Raw genomic sequence first — 6,000 nt, forward strand, 5'->3', positions numbered from 1 at the left:
TGTGACAGGCCTGCCAGCACTGCATAGATAAATCACCCCTACATCAGGCCTTACAGGCGTGAGGCAGGGTTCACTATACCTCTTTTGAGGACATACTTGCATGCGCAGATATGTCCCTATAGTGTCTAAGTCTAGTCTTAGGCATTATAAGTATATAGTGCAGCCATACCGAGTACATGGTCAGGGAGCTTGACTAAGAGTTCCACAGCTCCATCATGGCTCCAGCGAATATCAAGATGTTTGGTACCAAACATTATAGATTAATGAGCCCGGTGTTAAATCAATTAATAAAGGCATTCAAAACCTAACCAACCATTAGTGCGTAGCGGGCTGGTCTGCGCCAGCCTACCACTTCCAGGCATGTTGCTGACCCCCTGAGGTGGGAGCCTTATGCTTTTGTGGGTCAGAAACAAAGCCTGCTCTGGGTGGAGGTGCTTCACACCTACCCCAAGCAGGAACAGAATACAAGGGTGGTGAGCCTAAAAGGCTTACTTCTGATAGAGCGCGCGAGGTCACCCAGCCAATGATTCCGCCGTTTCCGGCTTCAGGGCCCATATACTTTCAATTCACACTATTCATTGACAGGGCGACTTCACGGGCTGCTACCAATTGTGTGTCTTCCCTACTGTTATCCCTCAATGTACCCGACTTACCATCCACCGACACGGGTACCTATGACCTCAACGGATCAGGGGCCTAGCTGTAAAAGGAAAGGCAGCAAATGCAAATTCAAATGAAATTCATTACTGTTGTAAAATGACCACGGACAACTGGAAGTTTTAAAATGTTTATCTAAAGTTCGTTTTCATCAAGCATCAAACTTTCAAGAATAAGGCAATCAATAACCAAGATAATGAAAAGTACATAACTATAGAGAAATAAAGTCAGGGTAACCATTTAAATGCTAAAGTGAGATGCAAACAGAAAACCGCTATGAATTTAAGGCAGAAATCCTTTAGACAAATTAAGTAAGGCCGTTCTAGACCATATCAGAAAATGACAAACTGCAATGCAAAATATGATTTCTAAAAGGTAGGATAACATAGGAACAAGTTAAGAAAATATGTAATTGACTTTATGATTCAATAGTTTGCGGCAAAAGCATGGAAAAATCAACATGTGCAAAGGTGTGTCTTTATTAAAGCAAAAGACAGAAAATTTAGGAAGGTGCAAGTTTAAAGAACTTAGAGCAGTATTTACCTAGACTGGTGTGGAAACCAAACCCTGGCCACGGGTCAGTTAAGGACAGGAAACCCTCAAGGAAGGATACCCCTCAAAGGACTGCAGGTGCAGAATGGAAACCCAGGACAGGACAGGATACCCTCCGATTAGGAATCAGGACAGGACCTCAGGACAGGACAGCAAACCCTCAGGACAGGACCGCTCAGGACAGGACCGCACCCGCAGTTTGGAAGCAACGCCTGCGCTCCACCCTCTCTGCAGCTATCGATCAAGACCCCGATTGGATCAGCGAACTCCCAGCAAAGTGCTTCGCCAGCACTTTAAGGTTCAGTAGAAACCTTAGTCTATGGTCAATTTTGGACAGAGTGCTCCGCAGCGGTCTGTATCTTCAGTCACCTATTGAGTACGATGGGTCAGTGACAGGTCAGCTAAACCAGACAAGTCGGACAATTTCCCTAGGTGAACCCAGGGTAGTTATACTGTTTTGGGACAGGGTACCACCCCCCAAATGTTGCAAGGTGTCAGAATCCCCAATTTCAATTGGTCCAAAGGTAGGATTTGGGTAACAAACCAATCATAACACTCTATTTGGATGCTTCATTTACATATCTGGGTACCGCCTAGTGAGATTGGGGTTCCCATGAGAAACTGCAGAGAAATACAATAGAGATTTAACATTGTTTCGGAATAAGAACATGTGACTCCGTCCTGCTAGGGTTGCAGGTCAGTTCTCAGGAGCATCTTGCCCATCACTGCCAACTGGCGGTGTTCCATCAGCCAAGGTTGTCGGTGCCCCAGAAAGTCGCACATGCGTAGAAGGGACCTCCAAGATGGCTTTTGGTGCAGTGAGACCCCCATTCCCCACGGTACATGAAAAGTAAGCGAAAACAAATTAATACATAGAAATAACATTATGAAAACACATCACAGGGTTTGTACTTTCAACTTATCACTATAAAATATACTTATGCAACCTAAATGTTAGCTACATATAAACAGACACAAGAGCAGTGGCACGAGCAGTACCACGTTACTGGCAAAGCTATGTATTACGCATGCGCATAAATTTCCCTCCAACTCTGCAGACACGTCAGGACACGTGAGTGTGACTGACGCATGCGCAGTAACTAAATACAAGCGGCGGCCATGTTAAATGACTCGAGTGAATTAATTTAGTAAAACACATATGCAAGCATCAAGAAACCTCGTTTAAACATAAAGGAAACGTTAGTAAAACGTACACATTATTATCTTGTTACACATAGACGAGGTTCATGAATACGGCAAGTCGCAAAATATGCGAAGCTTTGCTTCATCAATCCCCTCTTTGATGATATTTACTATCATCACAAAATAAATGGAACCAGATGCCAACTTCTCACACCTTATACATTTCTATTTCTTCCAACAATTTGCTCAACTTTTCTTTCTCATCTTTAGTAGGGTGAGAATTCTTCACCTTTTTATAGATCTGATTATTCACTTCCTCCAATTCGAGCTCATCCACACTTCGTTTCACCCCTCTTGCATTCACTTCATGCTTTCTGGTGTGCTTACGGCATTTGCAACAGACAAATATGAAAAATAGGATGAGACCTATAATTCCAATTGGCATCAGTACTTTAAACAATAAGCCTTTACCTATGCTAGCAAACCAATGACCTACATTTGAGAGACCATCTACCAGTCTCTTCCAGTTGAGGTGCCTTCCATGTTCTCTGCCCACCTTGGTCTTTTCTGACTTTCGTCATTTGCTTTCTTTTGTATTTTAATTCTCCTTTTCTCTGCCATGTTCAGGAACATCTTTTCCTGCTCATGCAAAGAACAAGTCAAGTTATCTCTGTGTGCTTCACCTATGTCAATATCACCAATAGTCAGGAAATAGTCTCCCATATATCGTATCACGTCGCTTTTGGTATGTGCAGGATTCAAGTTCCCACGTATAGGAAGCTCAGAAAAGATCACGTCATTATTAGAGTAATAGTACTGTAACGGTCCTCTTTTGTAAAATAAACTAGCTAAAATGCTACAGGAGATTCCGTATGTCAGCGGCAAGTGATGGTATGTCACGCCTTCAGCTACAGAGGTAGGTAGCTTCATGCAGACATAGCAATCTTCAATTTCCATAGTCTCTACATAGTGTATTAATAAGTTTGCGAAAACATTTAAGCGTGTCCTGTTTTTAATTCCATGATAATGTAGTTCTCCCTCATCTGATGCTTCTAAGTCTTGTTTTGTTTGTCTCAGTGCTCTCTCATGTCTGGCTACACTCTGTGTTGTCAGCTCCTCACTGTCAGTATTTACAATTTCAGTAGGGACAATATTAGTATCTTTGCTTACAGCAATTGTTAGTCCTATCCAAACTAATATCAGGACAATTACACTACAGACACATACCTTGCAGCATGTTTTGCAACAGCTGCGACTAGGTCTACCATTCACGTTTGAATCAGACATTTTGGCTTCAGAAGAAGTTTTTCGACCCCTCTTTGTGTCTTCACACGAGTATCTTACTTTGTGCAAATTCACGGTGGCTCTTCTTCTTCTTCGTCAGAGTACTCAGGGACGGGCTCTCCGTCGCTTACGTCAGTTATATCAAGATCTTCAAGTTCTTCCAACACAAGTGTCCATTCAGGTGACTTGTACTTTTTGTTTTGTCTCTTTATTCGATCACTCCTTCTTTTGGAAGTGTCTTCTGGTTGTTCTGCTATGCGAGCACTTCTCCTTTCTTCTGCACGTTTTTCTTCTACTGTTTTTATTCTCAGTCTCAATTTCTTTATGTATCTAGGCTCAAGATGCTTTCTTTTCTTAAGTCTTTTGGTTGGTACTTGAACTTCGTTTCCTTCTCTTGCCCTTTTGTTCTCATTAACTGTTGGCAATTCTGTCTCAGTTTCTTCTTCTTCTATCTGACTAATTCCAGGGCTAGCATCTGTTTCTTCTGCCTGGGTACTAATCTGGCCTTGTTCAGGTAAATTATGTGTTTGCTCTTCAAGTGTCTCTGTTTCTGTTTCCTGAACACGTTCTTCTAATCCTATCTGATACTGTTCAAACACTTCGATCTCTGGACTTTCTTCTGCTCGAACTATTACACTATGTCTATTCTGTCCCTTCCCGATATCAGGTGTCAGTGGAGGAGTATCAAACACTTGCTCTGTATCCTTTACTTGTTCAGTATCGAGCACTTGTTCTGGGATGTATGACGTTACAACGCATACTTTTACTCCGCGTACCATTACAACGCGGTATTTACAACGAATACCGTTACAACGCATAGCGCTTTGGGGTGCTGGATAGTGGTAAGTATAATTTACTATTCTAACTCCAGTCCCCGTGGACCCTAGGGAAGGTGTTGGATAGTAAATTAAACTTACCTCTTATCCTAGAGCGCCCCCCAGCGCAATGCGTTGTAATGCCATGCGTTGTAATGCCCGCGTTGTAATGGTAGTGCGGAGTAAAAGTTGCGTCGTAACGGGTGTATACCCTTGTTCTGTATCCTTCACCTGTTCTGTATCAATCACTTGCTCTGTCCCTGTCTGACCATCTCCTTCCTCAGTTTTGATGTGAATCTCAAGATTCTGAGGTTCTTCGCCTGTGCCTTGCTTTTCCTCTCTAGTCCACTCTCTACCTTCCCAAAGTCGTTCACTTGTTCGAATGGGGTCTTCGGTGAGATCAATCAAGGGAATCCACTCCTCTGGCCATATGCTCGGCAGCTCGTCTTCAGCTACTTCTGGCTCAGCTTCTCTGACCCCTTCAGCAGGCTGGGCTTCTGGTAGTTCGTTGTCAACTATTCTTGGGCCAACGTCTGCTGATTCTGTAGCTCGACTGGTACTGGGCTGTACGTCGTCAGCTACTTCTGGTCTGGCTCCTGCAGAGTCCTCTGCGGGACGTCCTTCTGCTTCAGGCACCTCGTCTGGTGGTACCTTCTGGGTGTGGCTGGCGTGTACCCAGCGTGGAACTCCTGCACACTTTACTGCTGTGGTAGTTACCAGGATCACCTGACGTTTTTCTCCCCACCTTGGCTCCAGGCAGCTCTTCCGAGTATGCTTCTTTATCTTCACCCAGTCCCCCGGGACCAGTTTGTGGAGAGGAGTCGTTGGATTGAGGATGGCGTCTTCTCCGATCTGGCGAGAGATAGAACGCACTTGGTCACCCAATCTCTTGCAGTATTCAAGCACCAAATCATCAGTAATACTCAACAGTTTGCTTCCAGGCACCCATGCTTGTCTCATCACTCTTCCCATAATGATTTCATGGGGACTTAGGCCTGTTTTGCGATCAGGAACACTTCTGAGTCCCATCAGAACCAAGGGCAGGGCCTTCACCCAGGTCAATTTAGATGCATCACACAGTTTTGCTAGTCTGTTTTTGATAGTTCCATTTATTTGTTCCACTACTCCAGAAGCCTCTGGACGGTAGGCACAGTGGAGCTTTTGTGAAATTCCAAAGGCCTTACAGAGTTCGTCGATCACTTCATTATGAAAATGTGAGCCTTGATCTGATTCAATAGTGACTGGAACCCCGAACCTAGGTATCAGTTCTTTTAATAAACACTTAGCTACTGTTTTTGCGTCATTTTGGGGAGTAGGGAAAGCTTCCACCCACTTTGAAAATAAACAGACCATGACAAGGACATATCGCTTCCCTTCACAACGGGGCATGGTGATGAAATCAACCTGTATTCTCACAAAGGGACCCCCGGACCTCCCAATTTTTCCCAGTTCAACCACAGTCTTCTTCCCTTGGTTCATCTTTTGACATGACAGGCACCTCTGGCAGAGGGACTCTGCTACTTTCCTGAACTTTTTACTGTACCAAGTC

Source organism: Lissotriton helveticus, chromosome 6 (genome assembly GCF_964261635.1).
Source record: "Lissotriton helveticus chromosome 6, aLisHel1.1, whole genome shotgun sequence".
In the NCBI taxonomy this organism is placed as follows: Eukaryota; Metazoa; Chordata; class Amphibia; order Caudata; family Salamandridae; genus Lissotriton; species Lissotriton helveticus.